General features: G+C 40.9%; 1 long non-coding RNA gene across 1 annotated transcript; it reads right to left on the bottom strand.

Moving 5' to 3' along the window:
* Positions 1-3,332: 3,332 nt before the first annotated feature.
* On the bottom strand, positions 3,333-16,930 carry LOC311271316. The gene is made up of 3 exons (XR_014624403.1): positions 16,902-16,930; positions 9,920-10,001; positions 3,333-6,797 (listed from the first exon to the last, which is right to left on the bottom strand). It is a non-coding gene; the product is annotated as an uncharacterized lncRNA (long non-coding RNA).
* Between the last annotated feature and the right edge of the window lie 828 nt (positions 16,931-17,758).

The raw sequence follows: 17,758 nt of genomic DNA, 5'->3' as shown, positions 1-17,758 counted from the left end.
TGTCCAAACATTAATGTGTTAATTTGTGAACAGCAGTGTAACATCATTGAAAAACTGTACACACTGTACTGTGAGTGAGAGGAATTAGTTTTTGCCAGAGGGCAAAGTTTTTGCAAATTGGCTGCAGCGGTTTTGAGCACAGACAACTGTCTCATGCATTAAAAGAAAAAAAACATCATCTGATTTCATGGATGAGATGTGTCCAAGGTTTCACAGCACAGTGCTGTCTACAGTTCGGAGCTGCACTGGCTGTTCTTCCACTTAAAAGCAGCTTTATAAATTATTTACATATTATATTATCAATTGTATTCAAGCATTCAGAAGCAACGACAGAACTGGGTCGTAATACAATGCAAATTTGGCTTTAAGTACTTACTTTTTTATTCCCTTGGACAAATATAACATGAGGAGGACAGAGTGCACACAGTGAAACTCAAAGCAGCGTGGAAGATGTTTCTGCAGGTTGAAAATGTGAAGTATGAGCTTGACAAAAAAAGTCTTAATCAAGGTTTATTTGCTAACTTTTCGAGGTGCTTTCAACTACATCTCATTAGCGGAGGAAGAAGCAGCGTACTCTACTGTATCTGCTGATGAAGACTGTGCAACATTCAACAACGTTTCCTGGATGTGTGTGAATATTTCTGAATTATTTGCACCTTGTCGCAATAAAACAGTATCGTATCCAACAAAAAAATGAAAAAGGTCTTGCTCTGGTTGGACTTAAATACAGAACTACAGCTGTGGTGTTGTCTGACACAGCCAAAGGACCAGATTATGGGCACTTCACATCAACAAAACCATCCTTATTAATGCTCCTGTTGGTGAGATAGTAATCCAGATGCTTTGGGATTGTAAATTGGGTCGGTCGCCAGTGGTACGTGACTCAAAAATCAACTATCTTACCAACAGGAGAGAGAGGTGACACTAAATCTGTCAGTTTGAGTCGTCTTCATCTGCTAGAAAAGATGGAATTGCAGAAATCATATGTCCTGTTATTATAATTACTGTTATATCATTACTCTTGGATGTAGTGATTATGGCAGGCTAGCTCCAGGATACATACAGTTTTTGAAAGGCTGTAAATCTTTTACTTTTCATCGCACTACACACACATTTCTCACTTTTATATAAAATCCCCCCTTTAACCAGAATTAATTTCACTTCGCAAGGGAAAGTGACACTTGAACACATAAGAATGAAAGTAATTTGGATAGACACATTATTCGTTCGACGCCGTTGGCACAACTTTCAAATAAATCTAACTGGGGCGGCCGTAAAATGGGTTGTTAGCGCTGTTACAATTCCTCATTAATGCCATAGGGTGTAAGCCACGCGGTAATTAGTTTGCTTGTCCTGGCTGTGCCCAATTGGTTTTAGTGGAGAAAGCCAACAATATTAAAAAGCCTTTTTTTTTTTTTCTTACAAGTGCAAGTCTGAGCTTTGCTTCAAGGAGCCAGACAAACCCAACAGACATTTTGTGGAGTGTGCTGTTCCACATTAAACAGGTCAAGAAGTGGGCACGCTCTGCAGGCTACAAATAAATACATAAAGCACTTCCAACCTTGAGCATTTACTCTCTATCTTAAACTCAGCATAAAGAGGGATTTTCTTTCTAACTCAATAGGTGTTTAGTGCTAATTGGGTAGATGTTTCATGTTTTACTTAAACACAATTATTCTCAGGGATTTAAACACGGAATTTAGCTTTGAGCGCTAGATGAGGATGTAAGAAAACCACCCACTCCTCTCCTCGTACTGATTACCTGCGTATATCCTTGGCAAATGAACAATAGTGCTTCCTGGAAATGATTCTCCCTCTCTCTGTATGTGTGTGTGTGTGTGTGTGTGCAAGTTAAGGAGGAACGGATGACTGGTCAGATGAGTGAACTCAAATCAAAAGAGAAAGTTGATCTGGGTTTCGCCCTCAGCTCTCTTTTAGGATCCTGTTCCAACAGGTTCAGCTTCATTTCAGTCATTTTTAAAAGTGGATCTGCAGGGCTCAAATACCGGAAAAAACATTATTGGACAACACAGGATGCCCAAAAGAAATAACTCTCAGTATAAATACTTTCATTCACATGCATAATGAAGCAGATGTTAATAATTTGAGTGCATGGAAAGTACAAAACAAATGTCTGAAAGGAGTCAGAGAACAGAGGACACAGTACAGACTTTCCTTCTCCACTGTCTACTTTATTCCCAGCTGTGTAGTTTATGTACAGTCAGTCACTTCTGTGGGAAAGCCACCATGAAAAGAGAAGGAGTTAAACCAACATAGATGGTTCTAGTCAGTGGTGAACGGTAACAAGTCAACCCAGAGCCACATAAAATCTGGTTATTGTTTTTTCACTGGCAGTTAGACATGTTCCTGTATTGATGTACAGACACTGAGTAATGTTCCTCTCACACCATATTCCCTTTAAATTTACATGAAAGTAATTTAATGTTGATGTTAGATGATGTGTAGGAGCACATTTCTAAGATGAGCACTCTCCACTGCTTGTATAAAGAAGCTGAGCTGAGCTGTGGAGCACCTCAGGGTTTTATCATCGGTCCTACACTTTTCTTGCTTGATCTATTTATCCATATTTATATAATCTAATTATTGACTTTTGTTTGTTGTTGTTGCCATTCACAGCTTTGTTCCTTTTCAATCTAATTGTAAAAGTAACAGTGACATTAATTAAATAGACTTAAAGGTGCAATATGTAAGAATTGGCCATTTTCTCAAAACAAATAGAGGGCAGCATATCACCAGAGTAACCACTAACTGCTGCTGTATGTAACTGCCCGTAGGTAGTGAGCTCAGTTAGCCATGTAGCTAGTGGTTTTATACTGGAAGCTCAGAGCACTAACTTGAGTGTGTGTTGGTGTTTACACCGCTAGCACAGGAGCTTTGGACCTGTACGGATAAGGGCTAGCTGGTTAGCATGCTAACTTCAGTAGAAACCTCAGCAACACAATACAATATAACATCAAAACTGTTATATCTTACATAACTTACATATTGCTCCTTTAATTTAATCAGCTTCTTTAATTTCTTTGATGGGATTTTACATGTTAGAACGATTTTTAATATTTTTTATTAATGGTTTAAATACAATTGTTAGCTGTTATTAGTTAATCATACATTCTTTAGATTTGCATAAAGCTAATCTGAAATGCTGCACTTTGCTCATCAAATGCACAATTTCTTTTCTGATTTTGTGAACTCAAACACAAGATCCATGTCCTCCCCTACATTATTCACATTCACTCAGTGTCATATTAGAGTAATAAACACTCACGACAGAATGAAGTTGTTCTATTTCAGGACAGATTGAGAGACAATAGCTTGACTGAATGTTTATTGACACCACCAACAAAATAACAGCTCCGACTTCTTCTGCAAATATTTACCGCTCTCTGTACAGATGTGCATTCTTACATCTACAGACAAAAAGCTCTGTTGACTGTTCCAAAGTATGAATGTGATCAAACAACCGTGAAGATAAAGAGACATCCTGTCATTATTATTACTTTTTAATATGTTATTAATGTTGTTATTGCTTTTTCATTAACAATCTCTGAGAAGATCTTTAATTTCCTTGTGATTTAACCGGGTTGAAGTTGTTGCTTTTGCAGCCTCTGGGTTAAGTGTCGTTCGAGTTCACCATGACACAGAAACGGCGTACTGCAGTACAAAGTCTTAACAGGCACGCACACACGCATACGCACACACACCGGAGTCACATTATACATCTGAAATCCTTTCTGAGTTTGTGAACGACTGCTTCAGTCTCGACTGTGTGTTAGATGTGTCGGGTTGGTTAGGTAACATCGAACTGATCGACTCAATTAAAGGCAAATAAATACAAAAATAAATTAACTTTCAGTTCAAATAGCGTCATTTACTAATGATATGAGCGACTATCTTTTTTAATTAAGCTTCTTAATAATGGATTGTACCCTTTTTCACCGCATTAGCTCCTGATCTGAATTTTGAAAAATGACTCTTTATTATCTGCAGTCGCTTTATTTATGGAATAGCCGTGTGTGGTGTTGGTTGATAATTCAAATATAAATGAATACTGTAAAGTTAATTATGTGCCCTGACAGAACGGTTCATGAAAGAATTACAGACTATAGTGCAACTAATTATCTTCCCTCCTTCCGTCCTCCTCATCGCTCGCTCGCTCATTTCAAATACGCTGTACAATTAGAAGAAATAAAACATAGTAGTCCCACTTGTACACAACATCATACATTAGTAGTCAACTAGAAAAAACAGTAAACACGGCCACATGTGATTAAAAAACGTCTAGAAGTTCAAAGTTACATTTCATCGTTTTACATTGTAGTAGCTATTTTACTCCTTTTACTCGGCGGACATTTCAGACTGTGTTATTTATAGAAAAAATCACAAAGTTCACATTTAGGACTCTTTGAAGAGAGTTGAGGAGCATTCGACAAACCAAACAGTTCCCATTTTTAAGTAGCTAGTTAGTCACACGCAGCATGAGATTAAATACGCAACAGTTTGGGAAACGACTCATGCAAACACACAAAAATGTTGTTCCTGTCCTCCAGAGTGACCGTGAGCGGAGCCTCGCGGGGGGCAGCGGCTCTGAACGTAACCCACAGAGTTTTGTTACAAAACATGTACTGCTGAAGATAACCGGCAGGCGGTGGGGGGAGGAAGGTGGACTTTGAGATCAGTTTGTTGAGGCGAAATAGTCGGTCAGTCCATCCTTGAAGCCAGTGTTTGCACCCAGAAATGTACCTTGAAGGCCTCGAAACGTTTGGTCCACAAATGTGAACTGTTCAGTCACATTTCCAGAAGGAATCGGTTGGATTTTTTCTGAGCAGATTAAAAAAAAAAAGAAAACCTGCTGACAGCCTGGAATGCAAATGTGTATTTTTCTATTTTCTCTTACACTGGAGCCAAAGAAAAGAACCTGAGACCCATTATTTTGGTCCCAGTCTGCGGCTTCCAGACAACCAGGCTCTACAGATATCCACGTGGTGAGACAGTTGGCACTTTCAACATTAAAATTCGAGTAGTGAGGTGAAAGGGAAGGACCCCCTCCTTCCCTTTCACCTGTAATGTTTGGTATAATGTTTGTCCTAGTTAGTCTGCAGGCGAGGGTGTCGTCGAAAATTCAGCCTCTGTCGTTTCCATTCCCTCCAATCAAAAACAATAACCAAATAATCTAACTTAGATGCTCCTGCTCGATGACAACAGTCATTTGTCAGCTTTTTGTCACATTTACGGTGCAAAAAAAAAAGGCCAATCAAGATGATATTCAGGCCACTCTGACTGTGATTGTCATTTCTGTAAACGGCGTGTCTTTTTTCTCTTTACGTAAGCGTAGCCTGTGGACAAATTTTTTGGCTGCTGCTTGAACTATTTCTGTGGATGCTTCAGATAAGGCTTGTTTCTGGGAAGCTGTACCGGGCTCACAGCGGGTTTTTTTTAAAACAAGGGAATAAGTTGCCTGCTGAAAGAGATGGGGCGAGTATCAACAGAAGCTTGGCATCGAGAGCTACAAAAAAGACAAGAGGTGGAAGGGAAACTGTTGACTGACCTCAATCCCTCTACGGTGGCTGTTTTTTCTTTGTCTCTATCTACCTCTGCCGGTCCGTCTTAGATGGAAGACAAAATATTTAGACAGGAAGAGACCAAAAAGACACATCGGGAACAAACCGCCCCGTTTGTATTAATATGGCAGAAAACACCCCACAGCCTTTAGGATGCTGCAGCTTAAAACATCACAGAGTCTCCTGTCTGTCTCCCAATCTGTCTGTCCGTCTATCCGGTGTTCAGTCTTTCTGTCTCGGCAGACTGAATTTCTATTGTAAACATTAAGATTCACATTAGTTGTAAAAAAGTTAATACATCTGTTACGTGTGTGTGTGTGTTTGTGTGTATGTGTGTGCATGCTTGATGTATCTGAGTGTGTCTGTTTCCTGTACACATGCACGTATGAAGTGACAGTATGTTAATCTACACATCACACGCTGTTATTTTAACATTCAATGTTTTCTGATGTAACAACAGAAATAAAAAGTCCAGCCCACGACCTCCATCTTCGCTTCGTCGCCCCCCAAATGCACCGAAAAGTAGAAAAAAGAAAAGAAAAGGATGTGTGTGACATTCCTGTATCGGTAGTCGTGTTAGTAGATGCTTGATGGTTGGAAGTCCAGTGTCTAAATCTGTCAGGCACAAAGAGCTAAAACATTCCAGAGATGGATAAACAGGCTCTATTGTGTACATGTTGAAGTGTCTCTTTGGTATCTGCACTCGAGAGCTGTTAGATACCACAACACAGGGCTCCGTATTAACATCTGTCCTGAAGAGGCCCGAAAGAAACGCGTCAGCAATCCACCAATGAGCCGTGGCCTCTTTGGTTTTCTTTCACAATGCAGATACCCAACGGCACAGGAGGGAAGCAAGCAAGTCACTGGCTCCTGATTGATCCCTCAGAGACAAAAGAAAAAATGTTGTTACTGGGGGCTGGCTGTGTCACACATGTCCTGCAGTTACCGTGTTCAACCACACGAGGCCAGTGTTTCATCAGGAACAGATCCAACACCGTGAAAAACAACAGACGGGCAAAACCAGGCAAACAATCTGACCAAGTACTGGGGGGGGGGGGGGGTTTGTAGGTTGAAAGTGTCTCGGCGTCCTCTGTATCCTGTCTGTCTGTGTCTCGGTTGTTGTTCATTAAAAGACAGTTGGAGTAGTAAAAGCAGGATGTTAAGAAGTGGTCACTGGTAAGGCAGCGCTCCTCGTGTAGCTCCTGGGTTTACTTTGACCTGGATGAAGAAGACAGGAGAGTGTTATTCAAAACAGTGACTGAATCCATTTTAACTGCTGTATAGATTTAAAGCTAAATGTTTATGTGAAGCTCTTTAAACCGTCACTGGCGAGTCATGAAAAGACGGCATGTCGAGCCTCATAAAGAACATTCAGTCTGCTGTCGTACTGTACAATGAAAAAACAATGTTTTATGTAACGTTGAAGCTACTCGAGAAGGTTGAGGCATAACTGAGAACAGTAAAGATTAACAGGCTTATGATAAAATGCTTAGTGGTGCATTTAGCTCAGCGGCGTCCTTGATAAAGAGATTCACTCGGGCAAATTAGCCCAACAACATAATGTTGCTTGATGAGGACATCAGAGGAGCTGCGTACTTTATAAAAGATAATAATACTCCAGGGAGAGCTTCACGTCTGCACACTGGCTCTGATACTTTCACCTAAAGTATCAGGAAAGGCATGAACACATGCTCACTGCTCGTTTGGTCCGGTCTGACTGGTAGCTTGTGGTTGCTAACATTCGCAAATCTTTGTTGTATAATGGACATTACTGAGTTAGTTCCCAAGACTTTATGACCCTTCTCCACTTGTGCTACTTTATTATAGCTTAGAGAAGAAAAAATGGCAAAACCACAGTGAAGAAATACTCTTCACAAATAAAGGCAATTCAGTCTTCAATTAAAGGTGCACTACGTAGTTTTGAAAAAAATGTAGAAACTAATAGGTAATATTTACATTATTGATAAGGTAATAATACAAACTCATGAATATTTATTTTTCCCATAAGTGAATAAACAAGCTGTTCTCAGAAGAAAAAAAGGTCCCCAGAACACCGTTTGAAGCTAGAAAGGTGGCAGGGTCCGCCACATGTAAACAAAGTAAAACAGTATGAAACTGTGTTGTCCTTTAAGGTCAGTTTGTTTATTCAGTTTATTCAATCATGACAACAAAGAGAGTTTGTTTTAGTTTGTTTTGTTTAATATACCACTAATGTCAGTATCCTGGATTCCTAAAGAAATCATTTTTTCCATGGACAAAAGCCTGAAACAGGGATAAAAACCTCCACCTGTTTCATGAACTGAACAAAACCAACCAGCTATGAGTGCAATCATGAGTGTAATCACGAGGCTGAAACAACAGATGCAGGAATAAAACACCAGTTGTGGGAAAAAAATGAATAAAGATGTTTGTGGCCAGCACCTGATTTCTTTTCTCTCTCTGTATTGTTATTATTTACATATTTTTAGGTTAGGCAGTGTTTGGGATTATGCTAAACTCTCTCTCTCTCTCTCTCTCTCTTACTCTCAATTTGAATACACCCGGAGACACACATGCTTTTGGAGGTCAACGATAAGTTGATCTAAAAGAGTTTCTGTTCTGGAAAAGGAGAGCATATTTCTACAAAACTCTGGAGGCGGTACTTGTTGTTATTTTATTTTTTGTTGGTGTGTATCTGTGTGGGTGGCTGCTTGAAAGAGTGTCTTGGAAAGGGGAGGGAGAGATTTCCATTGGGACGGTACAGCTGATGCTTCTTTATTGGTCCCTCTGGCCAGAGCTAATAAACACCAAAGCGACGGGACAACAGCTGGGGAACAATGATAGCATATTGATGATGTTTGTGCGTTTGTGTGTGCGTGCATGTTACATGTGTGTCTGTATGTGTGCGTACATTAATGAGCAAGCGCAAGATGTCTATCAGCACATTCAGGTGTGTTTGTGTGCGGCGTTTTGAGTGTGTGTGCTCGTACCTGCATCTGTGTGTGCACAGATATTTGCAGTCATGCTCCGGCTCTTGTGTGTGTGTGTTTGTGTGTGTGTAGCCATTATCTTGGGGGTCGGTGATTTATGATCTGTGTTATGACTTCCACAAGGGACATATAAAACTACAGAATGGCCCTTTATTGCCTTTCTTCTTTGTTTAGCCCAACGTCTCATCCATCACTCTGTGTTTCCTTTCTCCCGCTGTCTCGCTCTCTCTCCTTCTCTCTATCCAGTGCTCCCTCGCCCATCTTGATCTCAATTTCTCTTTCTCGATCTCTCGCTCGGTCCGTCTGTATCCCTCCTCTCTAATTCGCTCGGGCTCTTTTCTCTAATAAAGCAACTATTGATCACCTGTCCGCTGCGCATCAGTGGAATCACCATTATTGCGTATTGTTGTTTTGCTACAGTGGTGTAGCTTTTGCTGTATTGCTTCTTGCCATCCGCCGGACGAGGCGAGACGGCGAGATTGATGCAGGGCTGTCTGAGCCGGGACTCAGACTCATTTTGCGTTATCCTTTTGGCTCTCCCACCTAAGAAACTGGAATCTATGGTTTCAGCTTCAGGAAATCACCATATAAACTAGAATCCATCCCACAGATAAAAAAAACAAAACAAAACAAACAAAACCTATTTTATTCCACAACAACAACTCTCAGGAGGATGCTCTTCTCAGTCCATGTGGGTAAAATACCTAATTATGAAACACAGCTTCCGCGAAAACGCCATCAAGGATACAGCGAACAGTGATAAGTGATGAGACCTTGTGCTGATAAATGATAAGCCCTGATGCTGATACAGCGAGAATGTGCTTATATCATCCACACTGCAAAACTCTTGATATCAAAGGCAGATGAATACTATCCAGAACTGTGTCCTTGAACTGTATCCTTGACTCTACCATTGGCACTCATCTTGTCATGTTTGTATGTGTGTGTTACACAGGATTGACTGGCATTGATGTTAGCTTCTCCAACAATCTAACATTTTGAATTTTCTGTAGGATTAAGACCATCCTAACTTAGCATTCCTAACTTAGGACATTCTTCAGTTAGGATGGTTCTGTAGTAGTTAATTCCTATTTTAAGATAATATAGGATTTTTTACTGAATGCATTTATGATTCTGCAAAACCAAAACTCCTAAATGTTAAGATAGGATTTCAGACATGAGGCCCCTGGACTGTATTTCCTTGTGGCTAGGCTGATTCAAGGCAGCGAGAAATGAAAATTGGATATCTGATCACCATTTACCAAATATATGCTATTTTACGCTCATATTTAAACTAAATGTTGTGGGTGTGTATTTTAAAAATGCATTTGTGGGCAGACATGAAGATACAGTGAGTATAAATATACTTACATGTACATGGGCTGTAGTTGAAGGTGGGAGGTCTTCTGGGGCCCCTGGTAACCATACGAGTCGAACCCTCCTATAAAGTCAACTGCACAAAAACAACATCAATTAGAGAGAAGTGTGTGCCTTTGTGGTTATCAGCTGGGAACCTCCCACCACAGATGATTCATTGCATTAGGCCTCCCACACCTACAGAGGTCTCAACAGGACATTTTGTACCAGAAGCACCACCTCTATCTCTGCTGCTGCACAGCTAATCAGAGGAGGGAAATGCTTAGAGTGAAAACTTTGCCTCAACCTATATAAAAACCCTGTGATGCAATTCTATTCCTATTAGCGGGGAAGACGAATACTTACGCAGCGATGTATATTTATGCCTTGAGAATACTCTCGGCTCCTAAATTATCGAGGATGGCTCCACAGATTCACGGGCTGTGGAGCTGCCAGCAGGTGGTTGCTTCCCTCAGTCTAAGGCAGAGCGCCTGGACTTTTGAAGAGAGGAGGCCAGGATATATTTTTTTTTACTTTGATGTTGGAGAGCTCATAAAAGGGCTCTTCCTCACCTTGATCAGCAGCATACTTTCTTATTTATTCAGTATGATTTCATAACATCAAGTACAATGTGGAAGTTGGCTGTCGCCGCGAGATTAAAGTAGCTGTAAGTTTACCTAAAGCCTGCAATAAGCAGGGATACGAGTCCAAGCCAGCATCAAACGCAGTCGGGTAATTTGATTCCCAACAAATGCACTGATTTCACTGATTTGTTTGTGGATGCCTATCAAAAAAAAATCTAGTTGACTAAACAGTGAATGAATATGCATGGAGCTGTTATGTATTCATATCTTTACCTCTCATGTGGATGTAATGCTTTAGCTCCTTTTAAAGGTGCAATATGTAAGAACTCTCTGTCCACGCATCTTTAGTTTACTTATTTACAAATTATAGGGCTCCAGACTAACTTTTTTACACATTTTAGGTGCACCAGCACATAATTTAGGTGCACACAAAATTAATTTCTTAACACATTATGTACTGTAACCCTCTGTCACTCCACTCCACCCCAGTTTTAGCCCTACCTTTTGGTGGCCACCCAAATATTTACAGTGGCCTCGTCTAACCCCCCATATGAAGAATTTCTGGGGGCGCCCCTGGCACCGGTCCGACCAATGGAAATGTCACTCTTTACAGATTTGGGGCGTACATGCAGGCAAAATAGTCACACCCCAGAGCGTTATATTGAGTTTGTTCCATTCTTATAGAAAAACAAAATAATCTAAATGTAAATGTAGTTTTACTGGGGTCTGCAAATCTTTGCTTTCAGCATGTTACTCGCCTTATAACCACAAATTTGTCATTTCTACATTTCCGTTCATGTACAGATTGAACAAGCAAGATACAACAAGAATTAGTGACATTTAGAGGAGCTAGCAGGCGGCTCTTTCCTGTGTTTCCTGTCTTGATGATAAGCTAAGCTAATCAGCTGCGAGTGTAAAGAGTTTAGTGTACCTGAACAGAAACGAGAGTGGTATCTACTTATTTGACTCTAGGTGTGAAAGATAATACGTATATTTCCCCAAAAATAATGCACTGCTCTGTTTTACAAAATGCATAACTAAGACTTTAATTGATTTCCATTCATCAGGTTCAATTCAGCAGTAAAATGATTTGTTACGTTTAATCACAGTGTGGGAGTCTGAAGAGCTACTCAACTCTGCGGGTCAAGGTTTCCACCCTCACATGCCTTTTCTTGTTCTTTTAATTCATCTGAGGTGATGTAAAAATTCATCAGCACATCTCAGCTGTGAGTTCTCACACGTCCCCTTTAATCCTCTTAACACATTCATGTGAAATTTGTGATTTCGCCACACAACGGGACAACAGATGATCTTCTTTGTCTATCAGCAGTCTGCCTGAACCGCTGCAACGCTGTGATATTTTAAGATCATTCTGCTCATTATGGTTGTTTCCTGCTCAGACAATGCAGAGCCATTGCCTGCGCTTGATGTACTCCTCCTTTGTGCAGAGCCTTTTGTGAGGAGGAATGGCCTGGTGTGAACGGTGAGGGCTTCCTGCTGATTCATGCCGCAGTCAAATAGTCTCAGCAGAGTTTCTGCCACGCTCGACCCTTCGAACACGAGAGGAAATGGAGCCTCTAACCTTGTCGCTGTGCTGCTTATCAAACTGGAGCAGCCTGATTAAAAAAAATTCTGATCCGTCATTTATAAGGCCAAGGATTTGTCCAATGAGTGAACATCTCCAGAAGCCACAAAATGTAGTATGAGGAAAGCAGCAAACAGATTTCCTGTTTTTTAAGGTCGGATTATTATAATTATTATGGCATTTCATTATTTTTCCAGTTGTGAATGTTCGTTATTAAAATAAAGAAGGATGGCCGTTTGTCTGTATGCGTGTTGTTCATGTGTGTGATAAGAATCTGACACATTTGAGTCGCTGCGAGGCAGATAAGACGGACCGTAACGATTAATCTCCCACACACAGACTCAACCACACACACAGACATCCTATATACACACACACGCACAGCATAATTATCAGAGTAATTAGCTTCCTCAGCAACTCAAAATCTTCATAGGTCCTCAATGAGTATTAGCTTCTTCACCCACGGCACATTTCTCCAACAAAGCTCCCTGATTATTGTTTAGTCTCCCAGACTGCATTATCGCGCGGCGCGTTCAGGAGCCGAGGCTCGGAAACACGAAGATTACAGTGAATCTCAAAAATTATTACGGGTGGGAAATTATCTTCCTGTCGCATGAAAATGATGCATGTGACACGGCGCCACCCTTGCCTACGCATTCATTAAGCCTTAATAGTGGCCTGAAACCTCAATTTGAATCCCGATTCCCTCTGATAGGATTCGTCCCTTGAGAAAACGTGTGGCAATCACTTACAATTAAGCACTCTTTGTTTTCAGGTTTGTATGTTTTCCCCGTGTTTGTGCCCTCGTTTCCTCCCACAGTCTAAAGAGATTAAATTTAGGTGAACTGCAAATTGCCTTCAGGTGTGAATGTGAGTGTGAGTGTGTTTGTCTGCATGTGTTAGCCCTGTGACAGACTGGTTACATGTCAGGTGTGTAACATGCCTCTCATGCTGGGTTTCAGCTCCCACACAGCTTGTGGAGGAATAGATGGTGAGCCGGTGATGCATGGCGGTGAAACGTGTCCGAATCTGTTGAAGCCTCTGTAAGCTACACTTCTAATTATACATATCTCTTTAAAACATTAAATATTCATGACTAAATAAGACACAATTAAAACCAAAGTGTTTGTACTTTTTTATGAAGAGTTAAGTACTCTAAAGCTCAGCTTATCTGCTTATTCAGGGCTGTGAGGGTCTGGTTTGATCAGATGTTACAGTGCTGACAACGCAAGCCAACGATGATCACACAACTGTCATTAATGCTCCTTTCACACTGGACTGAAAACCCACCAACACCAGCTAACATCTGGCTTTTGTCTGCTAGGTGAATGCTAATGCTAATTTTTGCCCCCTTTTTCAGGTGCGATTACGACGCAGGTGGAAGTGTCTCCGTTCAAGCAGAGCTCGAAGTCAGCTGACTGATTGGTAATGCGCATGTGCAACTCTTAACAGAGATGGTTTCTTTTGTGAAGCATCTTTGAGTATTTTTTAAAAGCACTATATAACTTAAATGAATTATTATTATGAGAAAGAAGCAAGATGTCTCACTCCTTAGCTAATACTAGACAGAGCATGTGCAAGCAGGAAGCAGGGGCGGGGATGATTTTGTCCAGAATGCATCGACGTGTAACTTGAAATAAATCATTTCTTGTTTGGAAAATTTGGCTGCTCAGTTATTTGATACCTAATTTGCTAAAATTAAAATACAAAGCAGATTTCTTCTTCTTTTTTTTTTGGGAGAAAGTGAGTAATTTGAGCGGAGCGGGGTGAAATCTAATCGGAGCACAGAGCGATAATGAACAGAACGGCCTGCAGCGCCCGTCTGTTGTAAGATCATCTTCTCCTGAACTCACTTCAAACCAGTGAGACAAAAAACCAAAATTCTGCACGTGGAATAACCAAAACTTATGGTGCAGAGCTCCATCACACATAGAAAAAAACATGTTTCATGGCCTTTAAACACAAAATTGATTGATGACAGCTCCAATATTAAGCCTGTAAATAAGATTTCAGTTGCTACAGTGAAGATAAGCATGATTTAATATGTAAATGCTCTCTCTCATCTGAAGTCGGTGCTTAGTTCCAACAAACTCTCTCTCAGGGTGCAAAAACGAGCAGGAATGTGCAGCGTCGAGAGCCGAGGGCCAAAATACAACAGTTAAGCAAAGGCCAAATAATAACTGTTAGACATTAATTATTCAGACATGGAACAAGTGGCATTTTAGGCTTCCTGTCATCACAAAGCTTATTAAAACGCAGTGTTGAAAAATTCTCATTTCAAAAAATAACCCCTGAAACTCAATTACACGCCATAAAAGTGGGATAACAACTGTGTTACATCACTCTTAACTACAATCTGCTGATCTAATATTTATCTGTGACCTCACTGAGCACAGGGGGAGTCGCATGAAGAGGCGTTAGAAGCAGAAGCTGGTCTTGCGTGCTTGGCCCACAGTTTTTACAGCAGATGGAAATCATTTACCCCCGTCAATCTCAATCCCCGATCCTCCTCGGGCAGGAAGGGAAAGCAGGAAAACGTGCCTCCTCTCAGCGCTTCAAAACTATTTCCACTGATCCAGCCTGCATTTATTGCCTATCAATATTTATGTGTAAGCAAACAGCATCCTCAATTCAGTGTTGAATAAGACATGCTTGGGTATTGATCCACCGGCAGAAACGTCCGCATCTGGTTTAATGGAATAACTAAACTGATGGCCTCAGGTAAATGGGCTCATTGGAGTTAATGCACACGGACACGCGCTGCATTCAAAACACAACAGAATTAACATGTTGATCCACCTCATCCTGCTCTTCTGTTACTTGTATCTCACTTCAAATGAAATTAATTTTGAACGCTCAATAAATGATCGTCAGCTGAAGAACATACGCACTTTCCAAATTCCACGGTTACATCGATGACTTGATAAAAGGCCGTCGAAACAGATGATGTACGGTTGTTCTTTCCCTCCCAGGACTGTTGCCTGGTGATGGTGGTTGAAAGTGGTCAGTAAGTGGGAGAGACGCATGAAAGACAGGCAGCTTTGATCTTGCTGCCATCTACCTAGCTCTCCTCGTCCTTCACACCCCCTCGTCTCTTTCTCCAAGTGTTACTGTAAATGAATGAGTCGCCGGTTGCAAAATGCCGGAGGCTACAAGTTTCACTTTGAGTTCTGTGTAAGGGTCAGTAAAAAAAAGCCCCTCAGTCCAAGATGGCTCCATTCAAACCCTGCCGCTTCGTTACGACGAGAGTGAGCGAGAGAAACGTAGGGAAGAAGAGAAAACAGAGGCAAGTTTGACTCAGCCACCAAACTATCTTCATTTTTTGCTGAATATTCAGATGCCACAATGAAGTAGACCTTTGACCTTTTGGATATAAAGTGTCATTACTTAATAATTTTATCCAATTAGACATCAAACAGATTTCTGAGTAATGGCACACATTGTGTTAATGAGGTCAGAGTTCTATTGACCACCAAAATTAAACAGTTCATCCTCGAGTCCAAGTGGACCTTTTAGGCCAAATTTGAAGAAATCCCCTCAAGGCCCTCCTGAGATATCCTGTTCACAAGAATGGCTGCTGCCAACACTGAGCCATAAAATCTCACTTGCTAAGCAGTAAACTGTGATTTACAGCAAGTTTGTCAAGCTTTGGATGTCTACTCATGTTGCAGCAGTGTGCATGGGGCTGTCTGAAGACTTATATTGGATATTTAAATAGCAAAATGATATGAAATGAATAAAACAGTTGTTGCAATTGTTAGCATGTTCTGTTAAGTAGTTAGTTTGCAGTCTTCTCAACAAGCACATCCACTGTGTTGTACTTCTCCACTGGATAGAAGCTGTCTCTAACAATAACCCTAATCTTACCCTTTCTCTGCCTTTCTAAGTTTGTGTTTCAGTCTCTTGAAGACGTTTCACCTCAGAGCTCACGTGACCTTAACGACTCTGTAAGGACACTCCCACACAGAGTTTAAAAGCGTGCAACTCCCCTCCAGTTAGTTAGAGTTGAAGAAGCCTCTTGGATGAGAGGTGAAACGTCTTCAAGCAACTGAAACAAGTCCAGTTGCCTACAATACAGCACTTTGAATTACCCTGACCTGGATGACTGAGAACCTTCATCAACAACTTTCTCTGCCTTCAACTGGCTGACTAAGATATTCTTACCTCACCTCTAATCACTCCTCATGCCTAAACCTAACCAACGAAGGCAACAGGAACCAGCCAATCAGTGGCACAGTAGGGCAGGTCATACCTTTATCATAGTGGGAATTAGAATTTTTGTTTTTATGCTATCAATGTTGAGGCTAATGTTAGCAGCTCTGTCCTGCTCTTTATTGGATTTGGGTAAGTTTACACTCCTGAAACCCCCCACCAACATTACCTGAGATAGACGTTTCCCAAACACATATTTAAGAGCTCTCATTTTAAAACATTGAAAAAGTCAACCACAGATGGTGTTCGACCAACTCTTTGTGCTAACATTAGCTTGATTAACTAACCAGCAACAGCTGATTACAAGTGCTAGCGACATTTGTCGGCGGCGGCTAGCAATGAGACAGACGCCTGCTTTTGTATACTCTTCTGAAATCAAAGACCCATTGTTTAGAAATTCAATACAAATATTAATTTTTATTTTTTACTGCATATTAGCTGGAGTGGAAAGCTTGACAGGCAAAGCAGCAAGTGGCACTTTAGCAAACAGTGGATTGATTGAGAAAATCTGACTTTTACCAAAGGATGAATACAGACATCTACTTTTTAAAGGCCTTTTTTTTTGATCTGCTGTTAAAATGTGTGTGTGCATGCATGTGTTTGACTTTGTACTTACAGCTATCCTCTTCTTCTGAAATGAGCTTGACCACATAGCAGGCGTAGATAAAACCCATCAACTAGAGAGGAAGAGAGCAACAGAAACAGAAGGATTACTCTTAGATAGATAGATAGATAGATACTGTAGATAGACAGAGAAAGCATTGGCATTGAACAGATAGTTGGAGCAGACAGAGGAAACAGGTGTTGGTGTAAGTGGAGCAGAACAGCACTGTGGTATTTTGCTCCAAAATAGAGCACTTGAATCAATGGACACACACACTCACACACACAAACACACACACACACACACACACACACACACACACACACACACACACACACACACACACACACACACACACACACACACACACACACAGACACACACACAAACACACACACAAACACACACTGAATGTCAGGCATCTTCAATGACATCCACAAGGTCAGCCTACAGGTAAACGATTTCAGAGGTGTGCGGACACTGTTTTAATACACATCTTCGAACCCTTTTCGACTATATAAGAAATAAATTGTTGCACCATTGTCTCCATTATGGCGCTGAGAGTTAACATTATAAGATTGTGATCGGTGAAATTGAATTTTCAGCTCCCTCCACTGCTTTACTATTACAACGTCAGGGTAGATAGTTCCATATTTGTTGCTATCGTCGAAATGAACAGCTCACACCAGCTCGGATGTGTCGCTGTGACCTCGAGGCGAGCCTCGCATTGTTCTCCCTCGTGGTCTCACCTCTGTTCGGAGCCATTCACAAACCTAAAAAAAAAAAATAGCGGCTGCATGTTGAACTATCAAAAAAGGGGACGCCATGCTGTGTTTTTGTGTGCTGTCATTGTCACAAAAAAAGCATTA

Source organism: Pagrus pagrus (genome assembly GCF_965226575.1).
Source record: "Pagrus pagrus genome assembly, chromosome: 16".
Lineage (NCBI taxonomy): Eukaryota > Metazoa > Chordata > Actinopteri > Spariformes > Sparidae > Pagrus > Pagrus pagrus.
This window is presented reverse-complemented; position numbering and strand designations above follow the sequence as displayed.